This window comes from Narcine bancroftii, chromosome 5 (assembly GCF_036971445.1).
Source record: "Narcine bancroftii isolate sNarBan1 chromosome 5, sNarBan1.hap1, whole genome shotgun sequence".
Lineage (NCBI taxonomy): Eukaryota > Metazoa > Chordata > Chondrichthyes > Torpediniformes > Narcinidae > Narcine > Narcine bancroftii.
Window position 1 is genome coordinate 248,433,732 of NC_091473.1, and position 21,774 is coordinate 248,455,505.

The 21,774-nt window shown below is 44.8% G+C and overlaps 1 protein-coding gene across 1 annotated transcript in view; it reads right to left on the bottom strand.

The window, feature by feature from the left end:
• LOC138765547 (neurofascin-like) overlaps positions 1 to 19,113 on the bottom strand; it is a 216,497-nt gene extending 197,384 nt beyond the window's left edge. The window contains exon 1 of the mRNA XM_069942578.1: positions 18,951 to 19,113. The gene's annotated coding sequence lies outside the window, so the exon portion shown is untranslated. The remainder of the gene's footprint in view (positions 1 to 18,950) is intronic.
• Between the last annotated feature and the right edge of the window lie 2,661 nt (positions 19,114 to 21,774).

A 21,774-nucleotide genomic window follows, 5' to 3' on the forward strand; every position in this document is an offset into this window, starting at 1 on the left:
TGGCAGCCATTTTCGGGCACTGTGTAAAATAAAAATTGCCTGCACATCTCATTTAGATTTCCACGTAAAGCACATCCGAGTATTTGACAATTTTACTTTGGAAGAAAGATTGTGCCTGTCTACCTTATCTATTTCTCACAGAATTCTATAAACTTATTTCAAGTCTTCTCTCAATCTCTGATGCTCCAGAGAAAATTCTCCAAATTTGTCCAACCCTCTCGGAGATTAAACTCCCTTATCCAGCTAATATCTTGGTAAACCTCATCCTGGTAAATTGATGTGGAGCAGAATGATTCATTCCTAGAATTGGTCATCATTTTTAAGCAATGGAAGCAATCGAGAAAAATGTAACAAAAAAATAAAGACCCCTCTTCGGGTGATTTTTCTTGCATTGTTGCATGGTGAATGGTTGGAATAGAAAGGGTTTTGCAGTGGGAAGAGGGGCAAGAATGCTATAGCTGATTGTAATCCACTGGACATTTGCAGGACAAGAGTGTGTGGATGCATGTGAAAAAGCATGTGGAGGTGTACACTTGAACCTGCAAATGGGTGTACAGAGAAAAGAGCCAACTTCAGTGTTTATGGCACAGTAGTGTACGTTTGAGCTTATTCACTAAAAGGAGATGGAAAAATATTTGGAGGCAGCTATAAATAATGGATCAGAGGTCAATCCACAGGACTTCAAGAGTGGCAGAGTGGATCACTGGAGTCTCTCTCCCCTCCCCACTGACGCGATCTACCGGGATCATTGACTGAAGAGGGCACCGAAAAACATTGAGGACCCCTTCCACCCTGCACCCAGCATCTTTCAGCTGCTCCCCTTGCGGAAGAGATCCAGGAGGATCAGAGCCAGCACCACCAGGCTGAGGAACAGCTTCTTGCCACGGGCAGTGAGAACGCTGAGCTGCTCACACTAACCATCCGACTCTCGTATTCATGAAATAGTAATTATTTATTTACGCCCTGCAGATGAATTGTTTGTCTGTATGTGTGTTATGTCTAGTTGTGTGTCTGCACGTTTTGCATCGAGGACTGGAGAACGCTGTTTCAGCAGGTTGTACTTGTACAATCAGATGACAATAAATTGACTTGAAATCCAATATGGCTTTCCTTCATCTCAGTATATTATTATTACTTCTAATGTCAAGCTGGAAAACCTTGGCTTTATTCCAGAAGATTGATGCTTTTGCTGCGCAGGCTACCTTGGTAATTGAAAGTGCTTTTCTCTATTAGCAATACAAAAAAATCATTGATCTTTTGTTCATTAATGTACAGTATTTGTAAATCCGCACAGAAAGTTGTTTTCACATTATTTCAGTTCAAGAAAATTTAAATTGCATGCCTTTCAATGAAGAGCATTACTGGGAGATTCGATTGCATTAATGAACTAATCGAAAAATTAACCCTGATAAAAGGCAATTCACTTTCAGCTACAGCCGCTTGCAAAGAAACTGCCTCTCATCTGAAATCTGTTAAATTGCCCCATCTCTAACTGTTGACCAAAGGCAAATCATCTGCGAATCGCCCTTGGATTGGTGGGGTCATCTTCTGATGAGCAGAATGTATGGGGGCGCAGTGGCCCCCACAGAATGGCCAGCACTAAATTTGATCAATCAACCCAACTGGTCAATCAATACGTGGATGAAGAGTCTCTTTCCACCTCATTTCACCTTTCATCAGCCTATACAGTCCCCTCAATAAATGTGTGAGATAAAGGCACTTTTTTTTTCCCTTTGTTTGCCTGTGCTCCACAGTTTTAAATTAGTAATCAAACAATTCACATCTAATTAAAGTGCACATTCCAAATTTTAATCAAGGGTATCTGTATACATCTTGGTTTGATGATGTAGAAATAACAGAACTTTCTATACATAGTCCCCTCATTTCAGGTCATCATAATATTTGGGACATAGCAACGTTAACTATATTAAAGTAGTCATGTTTAGAACTTTGCTGCATATCCCTTCCATGCTCTCAGTTGGATCAAAACTGAATTGCTTCATCAGAGGCTACCTGGATCACCAAGGATTGCCTGCAGCCCCAGCTGTTCCTTGGCTTGGCTTCGCGGACGAAGATTTATGGAGGGGGTAAAAAGTCCACGTCAGCTGCAGGCTCGTTTGTGGCTGACAAGTCCGATGCGGGACAGGCAGACACGGTTGCAGCGGTTGCAGGGGAAAATTGGTGGGTTGGGGTTGGGTGTTGGGTTTTTCCTCCTTTGCCTTTTGTTCGTGAGGTGGGCTCTGCGGTCTTCTTCAAAGGAGGTTGCTGCCCGCCAAACTGTGAGGCGCCAAGATGCACGGTTTCAGGCGTTATCAGCCCACTGGCGGTGGTCAATGTGGCAGGCACCAAGAGATTTCTTTAGGCAGTCCTTGTACCTTTTCTTTGGTGCACCTCTGTCACGGTGGCCAGTGGAGAGCTCGCCATATAACAGGATCTTGGGAAGGCGATGGTCCTCCATTCTGGAGACGTGACCCATCCAGCGCAGCTGGATCTTCAGCAGCGTGGACTCGATGCTGTCGACCTCTGCCATCTCGAGTACTTCGACGTTAGGGGTGTAAGCGCTCCAATGGATGTTGAGGATGGAGCGGAAACAACGCTGGTGGAAGCGTTCTAGGAGCCGTAGGTGGTGCCGGTAGATGACCCATGATTCGGAGCCGAACAGGAGTGTGGGTATGACAACGGCTCTGTATACGCTTATCTTTGTGAGGTTTTTCAGTTGGTTGTTTTTCCAGACTCTTTTGTGTAGTCTTCCAAAGGCGCTATTTGCCTTGGCGAGTCTGTTGTCTATCTCATTGTCGATCCTTGCATCTGATGAAATGGTGCAGCCGAGATAGGTAAACTGGTTGACCGTTTTGAGTTTTGTGTGCCCGATGGAGATGTGGGGGGGCTGGTAGTCATGGTGGGGAGCTGGCTGATGGAGGACCTCAGTTTTCTTCAGGCGATCAACTGAAAAGTGGCAAAGCAGCAGGTATGGATGGAATCCCCCCAGAAGTCTGGAAGGCTGGCGGCAAAACTCTGCATGCCAAACTGCATGAGTTTTTCAAGCTTTGTTGGGACCAAGGTAAACTGCCTCAGGATCTTCGTGATGCCACCATCATCACCCTGTACAAAAACAAAGGCGAGAAATCAGACTGCTCAAACTACAGGGGAATCACGTTGCTCTCCATTGCAGGCAAAATCTTCGCTAGGATTCTATTAAATAGAATAATACCTAGTGTCGCCGAGAATATTCTCCCAGAATCACAGTGCGGCTTTCGCGCAAACAGAGGAACCACTGACATGGTCTTTGCCCTCAGACAGCTCCAAGAAAAGTGCAGAGAACAAAACAAAGGACTCTACATCACCTTTGTTGACCTCACCAAAGCCTTCGACACCGTGAGCAGGAAAGGGCTTTGGCAAATACTAGAGCGCATCGGATGTCCCCCAAAGTTCCTCAACATGATTATCCAACTGCACGAAAACCAACAAGGTCGGGTCAGATACAGCAATGAGCTCTCTGAACCCTTCTCCATTAACAATGGCGTGAAGCAAGGCTGTGTTCTCGCACCAACCCTCTTTTCAATCTTCTTCAGCATGATGCTGAACCAAGCCATGAAAGACCCCAACAATGAAGACGCTGTTTACATCCGGTACCGCACGGATGGCAGTCTCTTCAATCTGAGGCGCCTGCAAGCTCACACCAAGACACAAGAGAAACTTGTCCGTGAACTACTCTTTGCAGACGATGCCGCTTTAGTTGCCCATTCAGAGCCAGCTCTTCAGCGCTTGACGTCCTGCTTTGCGGAAACTGCCAAAATGTTTGGCCTGGAAGTCAGCCTGAAGAAAACTGAGGTCCTCCATCAGCCCCAGCTGTTACACAAGAATAAATAACATGCAAGATAGTTAATTTGCCAGAGCAGTGAAAATAACTATGGGTTCACACAAAAAAAAATCAATAAAAATCTCTTGATACGTGGAATATAAAATGACAAAGATGAATCGTGTGAAACAACATTCTGTAAGGTTTCTGAAACATGAAAGATTACATCGAACCCTCTGGGTTTGCAACACTGGCTGCTAGATCTCAAACTTTTCTTTGAAGACACCAATGAAGAATTTGTCAGACAGCAGTCATCCAAAAGGCCCCATGGTGCAAGAAGAAAGACCAGGCTGACTAATCTGTGGCTGCAAGGACCTGTGTTATTAGTCTGATCTGACAGTACAGACACTGTCCATAAATCAATGCTTTGCCCTTGCCAAACTTCAATTGTTTCATGCTTTAATGGAGTTGCTTTTTTTAAAAAAAGATCACAACTTGTTCAAAACCCAAAACAAAAAGCAGCCCATTTAGCCATTCATCCTCCTTTAATACTTTTCTATAGTTTGGCCAACTTTTGCTTCTGAAAGACAATTAGTCAATACTGATTTTACTGATTAATGGTGTGTAGAGCTCGTCGAAAGAACCAAAGACTTGTTGATCCAAACCAAGGCTTTGGTTCTTTCGACGAGCTCTACAATTTTATTAGCAAAAGACCGGAGCTCTTCACAGGTGGCCGACCAGTCCGGAATGATCCGACCTGGCTAGGGACACAACCCTTTAAGGCCCAGACAATAGGTGTGGCTTAGCTCTCAGCCAATCGCTGTAAGCACAGTCTAGATACAGTAACTATATACACTATGTACATTGGTGATAGATCTGTTCTATCACATGGTGTATCCAAGGAAACAACAAATGATTCCAACTATGAGATGCATATTTGGTTATGAGGGAGTGACTTTAGTTGGAAAATAGAAAGTCAGGAGCCAGTTTTTCCTCAAGGCTGCCCTCGGTTTACCCAACTACAAGGACGGAGGCTGGTTTCATAGGGTCTGTGCCATAACCAACCCAATGTTCATCAATCAAAAAGATATTTGCAGAGACCAAAGGCATGCAAAGGGGTACAAAGACATCATCCGAGTGCATTGAATGGCTATAAATCACAAGAATTTTCTCCCTCCTACAAACAAGATTGAGTGGAAAATGTTTTAGAGGGGAAATTGATAATTTTGTTTAAAACTTGTTCTGTGATGAGACTGCTGCTCTTTGCTAACTGTGAGGTTTTTCAATTGAAATGGAACATTCTGACCAAAAGCCCAATAATAATAATACTCTTCACATGCTACTCCCTCCTTCACTACTCTCCTCCCCAGAATCACCAATAGAGAGACAAAACAATTTTTTCTTAAATGAGAGGCTTATAATCTCAAGCAATGAAGAGCATGGTGTCATAACGATTTCCTAGGGGAGTTGGGGTTGGTTATGGGTAACTCAAAGTGACTGACAGTAGAAGTACCAATGGGCTGAACAGACTCCTCTGTGCCATGTCATACCACATTCTGAGGTACCTTGTTAGTAGGACCAAGCAACTGTCAGAGGGCAATCACATTGAGAGGGAGTGGATTCAGACAGCAGGGAGGGAGGATATTGAGAAGCATTTGCAGCTCTACCATTTATTTTCTTTCTCCCTTCCCATAAATATTCTGAGCTGTTGAATTCAGCTCATCTTGCCCTGGTCAGACTGAGCAACAATATCCACTAAAATCCATACATCTCTGAACCTCTCTTCTTTTTACAAGGCCTCCAACATTCCTCAAAAAGTGCTTTTGTGGAGGCCTGCCGACTCAGCCTCTGCTCTCCTTCCGTCGACTTTGCATTAATGTTTTACGATCTGACCATTGACAGCAGTCAATATCCAGAGGCTGATCTGAGTGCCTTGAGGAAAGACTCAGGCCCAAATTGTCGGTAATATATATTTACCTATGGATGCTGCGAGACCCACTGAATTTCTCCAGCATTTCTGTGTGTTTGCAGTACAAACACAGCATCTGCAGACTTTTGTGTTTCACTCATTTACATTGTGCTTGTTTCAAACAAAGACAAGTTCAAAAAGTGTCCCCTTAAACTTCAGCTCTACAAATCCACTACCAACGTCTTGGGGATCCCTGCTGAACACAGGTAGAATTGCATCAGTCATGTCAGCATAGGTCAGGATGATCTATGATAACTGGTTGACCTCCTGACCTCTTATAGTCACAAAATCGTTACAGCCTATTGCTTGCTGTCAAGCAATTAAATTGATTACATTTTTTGCTCCATACCCATAGCTCTGCAAGTTTATTTCCCTCAGGTGCTTATCCAATATCCTTTTGAAGACTCTTGCACATCAAGCAGGCTCAAGTCAGGCACACAGAGTGCTCACTGGATGGATGAAGCGGGCAATGAGTTGATCAAATTTCAGTGCAATGTTACCTCTTACTCCTGTGAGCTCCACAATCTGAAAGGGCAAGTGCTGAATGGTTCTGGGAATGTCAGAACCTCCTGGTCATTTTGATTATGACGTATATTGGTCGTAAAAACACAATGCTGGATAAACTCAGCAGGTCAAACAGCGCACTTTACTAAATAAAGATACATAACCAACGCTTTGGGCTTGAGCCTTTCATCAAGGTACGAGAAAAATCTAGACAGGTGCCCAAACAAAATGGTGCAGGAGAAGACACTTAATTATTGGATCAGTTTTCTGGAATTCTCTAGTCCAGTGGTAAGTACATTGCAACAGTAGCCCTTTTTCCTGGTCCATTACAGAACTTTCTTCATTCACCCATTAGAACAAAATCAGATTCAGAATTTATTGTCATCAACATGTCATGAAATTTGTTGTTTTTTGGCAGCATCTCAGTGCAATTATTTATACAAGCTATTTTACAAAATACATTAAAAAAAAGTACAAGAAAAAGTCAAAGTGAGCCCATGTCTGTGGTTCATTGTTCATTCAGGAATATGATGGCAGAGGGGAAGAAACGGTCCTTGTGCCACTGAGTGCTCGTCTTCAGACTCCTGTACCTTTTCCCCTCCAATGGCAGCAGAGTGAAGAGGGCATGGCCTGGGTGGTGGGGGCCCTTGAGGATAGAGGCTGCTTTCTCAAGACACACCCTCTTGTAAATAGTCATCTCTGCCCCTACTCCTCCCTCTGTCTCCCTGCTTTCTCATCTGTCTGTCCAGTATCCCTTTACCCCTGGCTCCTTCCCCCTCTTTTTCATGCTTTCCATCTCCCCTTCCCATTTTAGTCTTTAAAAAGAGGCACTGAAAGTGTAGTGCTTTGCACAATGCTATTAACAGAGGCAGTGACCTGGGTTTGAACCAGTGCTGTCAGTAAGAAGTGTACAGTTCTCCCAATGTCTGCATGGGTTTTCTTCGGTTCTCTAGTTTCGTCCCATGTTCCAAAGACACATGGGGTCAGTAGGTTAATTGGTCACATGGGTGTATTTGGGTGGTGTAGCCTCCTGAGCTGGAAGGGCCCATTCCTATACTGTATTCCTGAATTAAAATTAAATAACCTGAAGTCAACATTAAACCTGATCTCTGGTGCTGGTCAGGAAGAGGCTCTAAAGCTGCACTATAGCCTGTTAGCCCACCACATATTGTAAATTGTACTCACAAATGTATTACTGAATGCAATTTGATGTCAACATTTTGATTTGCTCTACCCTCTCCCTCACATATTTCAGAAATCACTGTGCTGAGGAAAGACTGTGGGCTAGTCTTAAAGTTTCGTGCAACTGACAGGGCAAAAAAAAAAGAACAAATAGTGGAACCTACAAAGATTATATGCATCAAGGAATAGTCCACATGCTCTGAACCTGCTGTCATTGGCCAAGAACAAGATTGGTCCTGCATTTGAATAGACTTTCCCATCGAACATTGCACTTTGATTTCCTTGAAATCCGTCCCTCTAACAAGCGCATTCGTCATCACTCTCATGGACAGATACTGCTCAGAAACTGGTCCTTCAGCCTCTCAAGTTCCCCGCCAATCATTCACTCTTTTACCCTATTGCCATTTCTGTGTGTCTTTGGCCTCATTCACTGTCTAACCAGGATCACCCACAAATTGGGGGAGCAACACCTAATTTATCTGGGAATTCTCCATCCAGATGGCATTAACACTGATCTGATTTCTGCTAGAGCACTCTGCATTCTCCATCTCTTCCCCATCCCTCTGTCTCCTTTCCTCAAGTTTTCCAGCCCCTCCCCTCTCCATTCACAGAACCATCCCTCCATCTTTTATCCACCTATTATCTCTTGCCTATGGGCCTGTGCTCCTCCCCCTGCCCTCCCCCCACCATTTTATGCAGACACCTCTCTACATTTTGCTCACATCTTGATGAAGTGCTCAGGCCCAAAACATTGGTTATGTATCTTTGATACATGAAGCACACTGTGTGAACTGCTGAGTTTCTCCAGCATTGCGTTTTTACTTATCCCATTTCTTTTTATTCCGTCCATAATCCGCCCAAATTGACCACTCACTTACACACCATGGGCAACTTACTGTGCTCTGATAACTCTTTGGGATGTGTGAGGAAACCTGAGCACCTGAGGGAACACGTTGGAACATGAAAAGTCCACAGAGTCAGCACCCAAGTTCAGGATTCCACCAGGCCTCTGATGCCAAGAGGCACCAGCTCCACTATCTTAGTCACCCTTACATTTTCTGTTGGATAGTTATTGACTGTCCATTCACATCTTCCAAGGGTAGAGAGTTCCAAAGATTCACTATCCTAAGTGATAATATTTCAGATCAGATTTGTCAAGAGTACATGCATGACATCACATACAACCCTGAGATTCTTTTACCTGCAGGCGAGGCAGAATCACCACTTATTGGTAGTGATAAAAAGCTGTACACAAGTAAACAAATAAAGAACTATAAACAGATAACAAATGTAAACAAACTGACTGTGCAATACAGAGAGAATTTTTAAAAATCAATAAAGTGCACAAGAGTCATTACATGAGTCCCTGATTGAGTTTGCCATTGAGAAATCTGATGGTGGATTTATAGCAGCTGTGCCTGAACCTGGTGTTGCGAGCCTTGTGGCATTTATACCCCTTTCTTGATGGTAGCAGCGAGAACAAACTGTGTGCTGGGTGGTGTGGACCCTCGACAATTGTTGCTGCTCTCTGTCGCCATCATTCCCTGTAGATGTTCTCGATAGTGGGGAGGGTTTTGACTGCGGCTGTGTCCACTACCTTTTGGAGGGCTTTATACTCAGGGCAAATTTACTGATCTTATCCTCAGATGTCCCCAGTTCTAAATTCTGTGTCTTCAAGAAGAAAACATGTTCTTCGCATCTACCTTGTCAAATCCCTTCAGTATTTCCTGTTCCAATGAATCCAATCTTATTTTTGTAAACTACACTAACACAGGCCAATCCTAGGTAATCCACCCACCCCCCACCCAGTTGATTAATACTACAAAGCCACATATTAGAACACAAATGTTCCTGCTTTTTTCAGAATAAAAGGAGTTTATATTTGACATACAAGTGACAGAATTGAAGAATTGTCACAGCACTGAAGGCCATACTATGCTACAGTGAGAAGGCAGGGTGGGGGGGGGGGTGGGGTGGAGGGAACTGATACCACTGCAGATACTGATGTTGTATTGACCTACCTTTGTTTCTGACTTGTCAGATCCTTGAAGTGGAGTTTGAGCCCAAAAGCCTGCTGATTCAGAAACAATTCTCTCACTGGCACCTAATAGCATTTGTTCAAATGTTACTCTACTGTTAATGGCCATTCAGAAGCTAGTCATTCTTAAAACATTCCCACTGAAAAAAAGTGAAGCATAGTTTTATGATGAGGATGGGGGAAGGGAAGTTTCTGATAAGGCTCAAAATAAAATGCTGGCTTGCTGTTTCTATAATGAAGTTTGTATATTGATGGGGACTGATGCACAAAGCCAATCGTTACATGGGAGATACAACAATGTATACATGTGCACACTCTCCATCTGCCGCCTGTCACATTTGTCATCACATTTCAAGTGGTTCATTGGGGGAAACCGAGCAACAGATGCCAGAAAATACAAGCCCCGAGCTGGTTAAATTTCACTACCATATGTTTAAAAAAACATCAACCAAAGGAGGTAGTATGCCTGTAAATCAATTAAGTTCTTGACTTCTCCCATTCCCAAATTAAGAGCCATAAAAATTTATGGCATTCATATTTATACAATAAAAATTAAAAAAATTACAGTCTATAATTCATAAAACAGGATACGCTTTGCAGCCAAAGTTCACAGAAAGGCATTTTCTTATGCAAAGGAAATGGCTGCAGGCAAGACTGATGAAACAAAGCAACCGACTTACATCGATATTATTTCACATCTTGAAGATTATTCAGACAATGAAATATCTTTGAAGTTATTTGCCGCAAGTTTTTTGTTTTGCAAACTTCTACAGGGAAAGGTCAAACGAACAATATTGGAATAAATGGGCACTCAGTCCATTTCAGTGGAAGGATAAGTGATTGGAGAATTCTCTTTCCCCACAGCACCGAGGGCCTTTAACAATTGAATAGTCTATGTCCTACCTGAAAAGGCATCCATGATGATGCAATTCCTCCTCAGTTCTGCACCCAAAAGTCCGTCTACATTTTGAGCTCAAGCAAGATTTAAAACCTGGAAAAGGTAAGCATGCAACGCCCAACTCCACCCATGTACTTATCTAGTTACACCTTGACAGCATACCTGGCCATGTATTTAAAACCCGCGCAGACCAACTGGCTGGAGGTCTTGGAGATATTTTCAAATCCTTGCTACTACAGTTTGAGATCCCCAGCTGCTTCAAAAGTATATCCATCGTATTGGTGCCCAAGAAAGAGCAAGGTGACCCACCTCAACGTCGATCAGCTGGTACCACTTATATCCATCATAAGGAATTGCTTGGATGCAAGGCAATCCAACTCCTGACCTGGACCCAATTCAATTCACCCATTATTTACCCAGGTTCGTACCCAGCACCGTCTGTAAGGAGCTTGTACGTTCTCCCCAGTCTGAGGGTGCTCCAATTTCTTCCCACTCATCAAAAATATACAGTGTTTGTAGGTTAATTGGGGGTATTTGGGTAGCACAGGTTGGTGGGCTGGAAGGGCCTGTTACCACGCTGTATGTCTAAATTAAATTAATCATATTAGTCAACAGCAGACAGCATCTCACTGGCCCTCCCATTTTGAATTAGATCACCTGAGCCACAAGACCAATGTCAGACTGATGCCCATTGATTGCAGTTCATCATACTAGCAAAACCAATATTCAAACCCGTGGATCTGGGACCGTTCACACTTCTGCAATCAGATCCTTGACCTCCTCATCAACAGACCCCAATAAGTGTGGATTAGCAATATCACCTCCTCTTCGCTGACCATCAACATAAGGGCAGTTCAAGGCTACATGTTTAGCCCCCTGCTAAATTCATCAACACCCACAATTGCATAGCCAAATTCGGTTCTAATGCAACCTATAAATTTAAATAGGTCAGCATCATAGCTGGCTGAATAACAGGAAACAATGAGTCAGATTATTGGATGGAGATGGAGAATCTAGAATCTATTCTAGGTGTCAGTACATCAATCTAGCGCTCAATAGCAACAAAAGCACACTTCATTGACCAGACATTGGTTAGGGTTACTACCTTCAAGTCCCTGGGAGTCCACATTTTGGAAAACCTCAGAGTCAACACATCTGAAACCAGATTCTGGACTCCTGGACAGAAAAAAAAAGTCTCTCCAGGTTGGCAGCAAAACCATCACACTACGCAATGGTGCAGCTCAGGGCTGTGTGTTCAGCCCAATACCGTCCTTGCTGACTCATGATTGCACTCTCGGATTCAGTTCCACCGAATCATCAAATTTGTGAATGATTCAACAGTAGTTTACCACATCAGCAACAATGATGAGTTGCATTACAGAGAGAAAGCTGAAAGGCTCATAATCGGAGTCTCAATGTGGACAAGACAAAAACAATGAATGTGGACTTCAGGACCACAAGGATGGGCCATTCTCCACTGCACATCAATAGTTCCATCACAGAAAGCATGGAGAGCACAAAGCTCCTTGACACAAAGTATCAGATTAGAAGTCTTTACAGAGAATCACTGAGATCTCCCTTTCCTCTGTGGAGGACGTTTACTGGGAAAACTGTCAAAATAGGGCTCAAGAAATTATAGAAGACGTCTTCTCTCCAGCACACACCATCTTCAACCTATTAAGGAATTAGGCTCACAGAGAATAGACCCAAATGCACATCTTCGAGACAGTTCAGTTAGGTGATTATCTGAAACTTTACTAGGAAACACAGGCCGACAGCATCGAGTCCACGCTGCTGAAGATCCAACTGCGCTGGGTAGGTCACGTCTCCAGAATGGAGGACCATCGCCTCCCCAAGATCGTGTTCTATGGCGAGCTCTCCACTGGCCACTGAGACAGAGGTGCACCAAAGAAGAGGTACAAGGACTGCCTAAAGAGATCTCTTGGTGACCACCGCCAGTGGGCTGATCTCGCCTCAAACCGTGCATCTTGGCGCCTCACCGTTCGGCGGGCAGCAACCTCCTTTGAAGAAGACCGCAGAGCCCACCTCACTGACAAAAGACAAAGGAGGAAAAACCCAACACCCAACCCCAACCCACCAATTTTCCCCTGCAACCGCTGCAACCGTGTCTGCCTGTCCCGCATCGGACTTGTCAGCCACAAGCGAGCCTGCAGCTGACGTGGACATTACCCCTCCATAAATCTTCGTCCGCGAAGCCAAGCCAAAGAACTAGGAAACACAGGTTCAGGATACAGGTGGTCTATCAGTAAAGGCAACCAATCAGCAGGGCAAGGCGGAGGCAAAAAAACCAGTCCAAAGATCCCAAAAAAAAACTCACAAGTAGGCTAACAGTAAGGAAGACCACTTGCAACAAAGGACTAAGACAAACTGGCAAAGAGTACACAGCTTATATATACAAAGGGAGGGGAGGCTAAGACACAGGTGGGTAATCAGACACTGGTGAAACACATCAGGACAGGGTTGGTAATCACACAGGAGGGAAAAACAAAATCTGAACAGACAGGACACGATACAACCTACTAGCATCAACAAGGAAGTACAGAGTATCAAAATGAGGACTGCCAGGCTAGGAAATAGTTTCTTCCCACAGGCTGAGACGGATGAACCATGACAATCATTATATATATATATATCATATATATTATTTTGATTATATATGTGATCTTTTGCACTGTGTTTTTATGTGTATACCATAGATTTGAGAAATGCTGTTCCATCAGGTTGTAAATATACAATCAGATGATAATGAATTTTAGAAGGCACACGTATACCTCTTCTTTCGAAGAAGCCTGATTACTTATGGTATGCCATCGAATTGTCTATCAAACTTATGCAGGTGCACTGCGGAAAGCACGCTGACTGGTTGCACCCTGGCCTGGTTCAGAAACTAAGGAAGAATCCCAAATAAAAATGCATCCAACGACAGTCCAACTTAGAACGTGCTGGGTTTTAATGGTCAAGTGGCAGGCTGATTCTCAATTCTAACATTCAAGCTCTCCTGTTGCAGCAGTCACATCTGCAGAGCATAGCCATGTTACTCTAGTCCAGCCATTCTCAGCGATGGCCCGATTAGAACCCTGTTCAGAGTTTACACTCTCCCCCCCTCCACTGTGAAGCAGTCTAGTTAAGGTGGTTTCTTCTGTACTTCTCTCCCACCAACTACATAAAAAAATATTTTTTTGATTTCAGTCAGTGGCCCTCTTAAATGTGCTGTGGTGGCTCTAGTGTGGCCTTTTTCTATCACACACAGAGAAAAGATTCAATCAGATTTACATGGTGGGCTATGGATGCAAGAAAGTGCTTCCAACTGATTTTACTTTCTATCAATTAATCCATTAAACCATGCACCTTGTGGCTGAATATTTCATTCTGCAATCACTTGTGTAGCTGTTTCTTTCACTTTATTTTTAGCTTTGTTTTTCACAATCCTCTTTTGTCACAATTTATTCCCTGGTTATTTACTTCCTTGCTTCATTCAATCTACTTGTTTTGTGTATTTTGAGGTTACTTTCTTTATAGGAGATTCTTTCCCATATTTTATCAGTTCAAAGCCTATGCCCTTTCAGATTCACTTTCTTACATTGAATATAGAACACTACAACACAGTTCAGGACCTTTGGCCCAATATGTTGTGCCACATATAGTCCTAAAAAAAACTCTTCCTACTTCGTAACCCTCTATTTTTCTTTCATCCATGTGCCTGTCGAAGAGGCTCTTAAATGCCCCTAATGTTTCAGCCTCGACCACCATCTTTGGAAAGGCATTCCAAGCACCCACAACTCTCTGTGTAAAAAAAAACCTATCCCTGATGTTGCCCCTCAATTTTCCTTCCTTCACTCTGTACAGGTGTTTGTTACTCCCGCCCTGGGAAAAAGGCACTGGCTGTCTCCGCCTCTGAGAATCTTGTAGATATTTATTTAATCACCTCTCATCCCTCTTCGCTCCAAAGAGGAAAGTCCATGCACTCCTAATCTCACCTCATAATTCTCCAATCCAGGCAAAATCCTAATAAATCTCCTCTGCACCCTTTCCATGGCTTCCACATCCTTCCTGTAATGAGGTGTCCCATGCCTGTTTCCTTGGAACCTCTGCTAGTTCTTTCCTATCCCAATCTCATGTAAATCTCAAGCATCCTTTCCAATGTCAGCTCCTTGGTTCATTCTCCTGATTATCAGCCTTTATTACAATGGTGAGCATTATTACCCTGCTTTACAATTTAGCTCTAACTCTCAATGTGCATTCAATGCAACCTCCTACCAGTTCTGTTCATGCCTTTTATTTAAAAATAATCAGAGGTGCCTGGGAATCATCCCTTCTCCAGTTCAAAATCACTTTCTAGATGCCATGATATTCAGTCCCTTAACACTACCTACCCTTTGAGAAGCTTGCTTGTGTCTACAAAAGGTTCAGTCTATCTCGCTAATTATAGAATCCCTAATTACTGTCTGAACATGAATGCAACTGCATGCCACTATTTAAGAAACGGAGAAAAAAAAACACATTAATGAGTCCAACATTAGAAATGGAAATCCTATTCATCCAATCAGAATCAACTGTTAAGGAAGTACTAACTGGGGACAGAAAATAAAAGGTTCCAGGAGATTCAACGTGGATGTATGGAAGGCAATTCATATTTTCTCCGTTATAAAGTTTTGTTTATAGTTGTAATCAGTAGACTAATGCTCGTCTTTAGGCCCCTGTTCCTGCTTCCCAATTGTAGCAGAGTGAAGAGGGCATGGCCTGGGTGGTGGGGTCTTTGACGATAGAGGCTGCTTTCTTAAGACACCGCCTCTTGTAGATGTCCTCGATCGAGGGAAGTCTGGTGTCCGTGATATTGCAGGCCAAGTAAACAACCCTCGAGATTTTTTCTTGTCCTGAGCGTTGGCACCTCCATACCAGTGATGCAACCAGCCAGGATGTTCTCTACAGTACACCTGTGGAAGCTTTAGAGAGTCTTCTGTGACATACTGAATCTCCTCTAACATCTTACAAAGGATAGACGTTGGAGATCCTTCTTCACGATTGCCTTACTTTGACTTAACCTGCACTATTTTTATTTATTGTTGTAAAGTGTTTTATATGTTTACACTATATTATGCTACTGCAATAAAATGCATTTCTTGACTTATTCGTGACAATAAATTCCGATTCTGGTATAGGAAGGAAAACCAGTGGATGTTGTGCTTTTAGACTTTCCAAAGGTGCTCAATAGAGGTCACACAATTATTAAACAAAATTTAAATAACACAGGAATTTGGAGTGGTCAAAAAACAGAAACCAGGGAACATGAATAAACATATCAATTTTAAGGAAGTGGTCACTATGAAGTTACTGCTTCCAGAAAGCAAGGGTCAGTGCTGGTCCCCCCACCAACTCACCATGTATATAAACAATTTGAATAAAGAAAGCAAGTAATCATATATTCAAGTTTACAATGGGCACATAGTGAGTGTTGAGGAGGAATCATCGAGACTTCAAGGGAAATCAACAGGCTAAATGGGCAGATTGAATAGTGTACAAGACTTGTGATGTAATCCACACACACAAAAAAAACAGGAAGGCAGAGATTCTTTTAAATGGTCAGAGATGTTCTGCTGCTATTCAGAGGGGCCTTGTACAGAAAATACTGCATGTTGCAAGCAACTAGGAAGGTTGCAATTATAAATAAATCTCCTGCCTACCACCCCACCTTTCAGAAACATAACCAACAATTTCCACTTACGGAGTGGTCTTCACAAAGGACAATTCCCAGAATCCTTAGAACAGTGCAGCACAGGATCAGACCTTTCAGCCCACATGTCTGTGCTGAATATGAAGTTCAAATCAAACTAAATCTCAACGTTCCTCAGCCTACTGAGAAGCCTCTGGACAAGCTATGATTAAATCTGATTCCACCACAATTTTTTGGCAGCCTGTTCATCCACCATTCTCTGTGTAAAGAAAAAGTTACCCCACACATCTATTTTAAACTACATGCAAGCACCTTAAATGAATGTTCTCCAGTATGTGATATTTTTATTCTGGGAAAATCCTTCTGCATGTCCACAATGCCTCTCATATTTTAGAAATGTATCAGATAGCACGCCCCCCCCCCCCCCCCAATGTTCCAGAAAACCACCCAAACAAAAAAGTAAATAGCTTGGTCCAGGGGATGCTTCAAGATGGAAGGAAAGGTTTAGGGGAGGACTTTCCAGAACTGAGGGCCTTGACAGTTTAAGAATGACATGGGTTAAGGGTGAAAGGGGAGAAGTTTAGGGGAATTTCCTCACATAGGGTTTGGAAGTGGTGAATGCAGACTCACTTTTAACATTTAAGAGACATTTGTACAGGTACGTGGATTGGAAGGAATTTTGGGGGTGGAATATAGAATGGATGCAGGTCAGTGGAATTAATAGTTTGGCGCAGACTACAAGGGGCGAAGGGCCTGTTTTCTGTGCTATGGAGTTACCACTGATTACACTTGGGATGATTAAGAGAACAAGATTGGAAGAGCTCAAATACTTTGGAATGTTATAGAAGAGATTATAGAGAAGGGGAAACAGGAGCTTGAGTAGGCCATGTGGCCCATCGACCCTGCTCTGCCATTCAATGTGATGGTGGCTGATCTGATGACAGGCTCATCTCCACCTACCTGCCTTGTTCCCCATATCCCTCAATTCCCTTACTATGTAGAAATCGATCCATCCTTGTCTTAAATATCTTAACTGAGGGAGACCCCACTGCTTCAATGGGCAGCAAATTCCACACCCTCTGGGAAAAGCAGTTCCTCCTGATCTTGGTCCTAAATCTACTCCCTTGAATCTCGAAACTAAGGTGTCCCCCCACCCACCACCCACCAATGGAGACGTTTTACCAACCTCAATCTTATCTATGCCTTTCATAATTGTCTATATTTCTCATTCTTCTGAATTCCAGTGAGTACAGTCAAGCCATTGGAATTAGTCTAAAGACGGGCGAACTCTTCCTGATCAAGTGACTTTAAACCAGGCGCCAAGCCGAGGAGAATGGGGCTCCAGGAGGGCAGACACGGAAGGTTTCAGCGATGGCTGAGCCTCAGCGTGGAGCTTTGATACCTGATCCGAAGCCCATCTGGGCACCAAACATGACACCGATTCAGTTCTACCCAGGGAGTCAGCGGATCAGTTTCCACCCTGATCGCCTGCGCTCCATCCGCAAGCCGGCGGCAGTGGGGGGGGGGGGGGGGGGGGGGGGGGAAACACATGAATTCATCAGCTTGTAGCAGCGAGAGCTGATAGAAATCAGACCCCCACCTTAGTGTATGCACTCCGACTTTGTTTTCCATCTCCCCCCCCCCCAACATCTTTCCGCGAATTTGCAACGGACTGCTCAATGCTGTGCACTGCGGTGGTCGCTTATCCTCAAAACCGAGAACCCAGCAATCCGTGAACAGGAATTCCAGCCCGCTCGGATAAACGAGTTTCACCGCCAGTACCGCACATTGGAAACGAAGCCACGCATTTTCAAGACCTCTTTCGTGAAACTGCACCAATCCCATAACGAATACATCCCCCCCCCTCTCTTTCCCCCCCCCCCTCAAAATAGAAACCCCACAATCAAGTGGATGACCGAATGGATCATTAGTAACGTGACCCTGTCCCCAGTGAGCGCCTCTCGCGTTGCTTGCTGAATATTGCTGAGTTACATATTCTTTTAAATGTCCAGGAATGGGCAGGTTGACTGGAGGAGGAAAAGAAGGGAGGGAGGGAGGGAGGGGTCCCTCTCGCAAGAACCGTCTCAATTAAATCAAAAGACCATCGCCCCAGCCTGGTACTGAGATGGAGAGACAGGTGATCCCAGGGACCGGACCATCCGGTGAAAGGGATTGAGGACAGCCCCACTTGCATTCCATGCCCCAAACTGCAATTGAGATTTATATCTTGACATACATTGGAAATCCCAACCCCATTAAGTATAGAGAGGGGGGAGGGAGAGGAGAGAGGGAGATGGGGGGGGGGGGATGATGGATCTTTACCATGAGTTCTCGATCTGACCTCGCCCCAGTAAGACCTTCCCCGTTAAACAGATGTCTCTCGCCCCGTGGAAAATGTACCGACGGGGCCGCTTGTTGGAGCCATTTGAAAGAGGGTCTGCAGCCCACGTTACAGGGGTCGCCCCCCCCTCCGCCCCCGTCTCTTCGTCAAGCCCAAGATAAAACTCGCTCACAGATCAGAAGGGACCCTCAACCTTCCCTGGCAGAGGATTCCCCCCCCCCCCCCCCCATGCCATCTCTCCCCAATGGGGCAAGAGGCCCAGACCCTCGTCTTTGCAAGGTCTTTAAATGCCCCAGAGAGAGAGAACACGTCCTTTGCGCCCAGAATCCCGGGGGGTGGGGGGAGTGGGGGGGGGGTGGGGGGTGGGAAGCCCTGGTTGACCGGCTCCCCTCTCCTGCCCTTTCTTTCATCGTGACATCTCGGAGGGGCTTCTTGGGGTCCAGCGCTGGGCTCCGGGTGGCTACCGCAGGATGCGCCCGTACCCCCGCTCCCTCCCGTCCATCAGCCCGCAGCCCCCCTGCCCTTACCTTCTCCTCCGGATCCTCGCCCTCTTCTGCCCGTCTCTTGGGTGGGGGTGGTTGGGGGGGGGGGGTTATAAAAAGAATTCTACATCTGTGTTGTATGAATGTCCGCCCTCGTCCTCCTCGTTCAGGTGCATTTCACCGGGGCCGCCGCATTACTGCAAAAGCCAGCACACACTCTCGATCAGCGTGCGCGCTCACCACGCCGCGATGGTCCAGGCGCGCCTCCGTTCGGCGGCAATCCAATGGCCAAGCGCGGGCGCGCGCGTCGCAGCCCCGACGAGGAGGAGCGCGCCCCTGGGGGGGCGCAAGGTCTGGGTTCCAGCTCACGTCCTGAGGGATCCAACTTGGAGGTGCGGAGCAGGTGAGCCTGGAGATCGGCCGCGCTCTCAACCATCTGCTGGCATCCACACAAGGGGTCTCCCACTGCCCCGGACACCCCGTGCCCAGATTAAAGCAGCCCCTGAGATGGTTGGCCCCTTTGCAATTTTACCTGTCAGTGGTGGAGTCAAGCACAGAAACAGGCTCCAGCTGCCATTCACACCCACCCTCCACCAGACCCATTCTTTACCCTCCCCACCCACCCTCCCAGGTTCTACCTCTCACCCACACACCAGGAGCAACTTCAGAGTCAGAATTGTGAACCTGTGTCGGTCGTCTTGTGGCAACGTTGCAGGTGCAACATTTGCTATCCATTCGATTTTTGAAAAATGTGCAAAATAAAAGAGTAAGTGAGAGGTAGTGTCTGTGGTTCATGGTCCATTCAGAAATCTTATGGCAGAGTTTTTGTACCATTGGGTGTTGTCTTCAGGCTCCTGTGCCTCCTTCCTGATGGTAGCAGTGAGAAGAAGGCAAGGACTGGGTGGTGGTGGTTGGGCGTCCTTGAGGATAGAAGCGGCTTTCTTGGGACTCCAACTCTTGTGGATGTCTTTAATGTCAACTCTTCGTAGCCTCTTCCTGTCCTGTGAATTGGCATCTCCATACAACCAGTCAGAATGCTCTCCACAGGACACCGATAGAAATTTGCAGGAGTATTTGGTGACATACCAAATCTCCTCAAATCTCCTCAAATTCCTAACAAAATATAGCCGCTGGCGAGCCTTGTTCATGATTTTGCATCAACGTGGAAGCCCAGGATAGATCTTCAGAAATGTTGACACCCAGGAATTTTAAGTTCTTTATCCTTTCCACTGCTGACCCCTTGACAAAGACTGAGTCATGTTCTCCTGATTTCCTCTTCCTGAAATTCACAGTCAGCTTTGCTCTCTCATTGCTGTCTGTGATCCTGCCAATGGCATCTACCAATCTCCATATGTGCCGGGTTTTACTGTATATGGGAAACTGCTTTGAAATGGGAATTGGCTGGTGGACCAGAGAGATACTGAAGGAATATTCCCTTTGGAATGCTGAAGGTGAAGGAAAAGTGAAGCTGTGTCTGGTGTTCAAATCCCATTAGAATTGACAGTAGTGCCTTATATAATGACAGCCATTCTCAAGCTTTTTTTGGCAATGCCACACCAGGATTCCGCCCAATGTTTATGGGCCCCTTTCCCTGTGAAGCAGTCAAGTTTTGGTTTCTTCCGTACTACTTTCCTATGGATGACAAATTATTTGTTAGGTGAGGTGAAAAGAAAACAAAACTTTTACTGTGACTGCAGTAAGTGTCATACTTGCACCTGCAACTTCTCTCTCACCATCATTCGGAGCCCCATACAGTCCTTCCAAGTGAAGCAACACTTCAGTTGTGAATCGCTTGGAGTCATCAACTGCATCGCATGCTCTCTACATCAGGCAGACTGGACTCAGACTGGGAGATCACTTCGCTGAGCACCTTCACTCTGCCTGCATCAATGACAGGGATCTCCCAGTAGCCAACCATTTGAATTCTGTACCCCACTCCCTCCCTGACATGTCTGTTCATGGCCTGTTACACCAGCAGAAGAAAATTGCCATGACAGTGTTATTTAAAAAAAAAATATATTTTTATTATTAATTACTAATAATATAGCTTCTAACTTATCTAACCTTAACTCCCACTATGCGCAAATCCGTGTGTGTGTGTGTGTGTGTGTGTGTGTGTGTGTGTGTGTGTGTGTGTGTGTGTGTGTATACCCAAACCCATTACAGCTTAGGCACTATTCTGTAAAGTTATCCACAGTCAGTCTTAGAAATTCCAGTGTTGACACAAAAACTCTTAAACTGATCAAAGAAGTGATTACAAATGAGGTGGGAGAGGCTGAGAGAGAGAGAGAGAGACCACTACAAACTCATGAAACTTCCAGAACGAATGTTCTTTCAGACAGGCAGTAGTCACAACTCCCCTTTTCCTTTTCTAGGGGAACTGAAACGAGTGACTTCATAATACTTCCAGAACCCAGATGTGGGTCAGTCCAAAATGACCTTTCTTTTGGTCATCGTGTGGCACTCTAATTCCCTTTCAAAAATGAGCCTTCCTCTGGTCACGGTGGGGGCCAAAACTTCACCCAACAGGGAGAAACAAGCAAATTGTCTATTACCACACAAAGCCACTCCACTGTGTTCCTTCAAAAATCTGCTACTTCAAGTACTGCTTCTTTAAAATGGCCGGCAATCACAAAATGTGGTGTTCCTTTAAGTCTGTCTCTCACATGACTCTCCACACCTGTGCTTGGATTAAAAACAACACATTTCCTCTCCAAAAGTAGCGAAGTGTGTACACGCTGTACTAGTTGCTGCCAAATGCAGTTCTCTCCACAGTTTGGAATGGCCGCATCTTATTCTAGCCCTCAATTTGTTATCCCCTAAAGTGACAGTTCCACTAAAATGAAATGCCTCATAATGCCAAACCAAG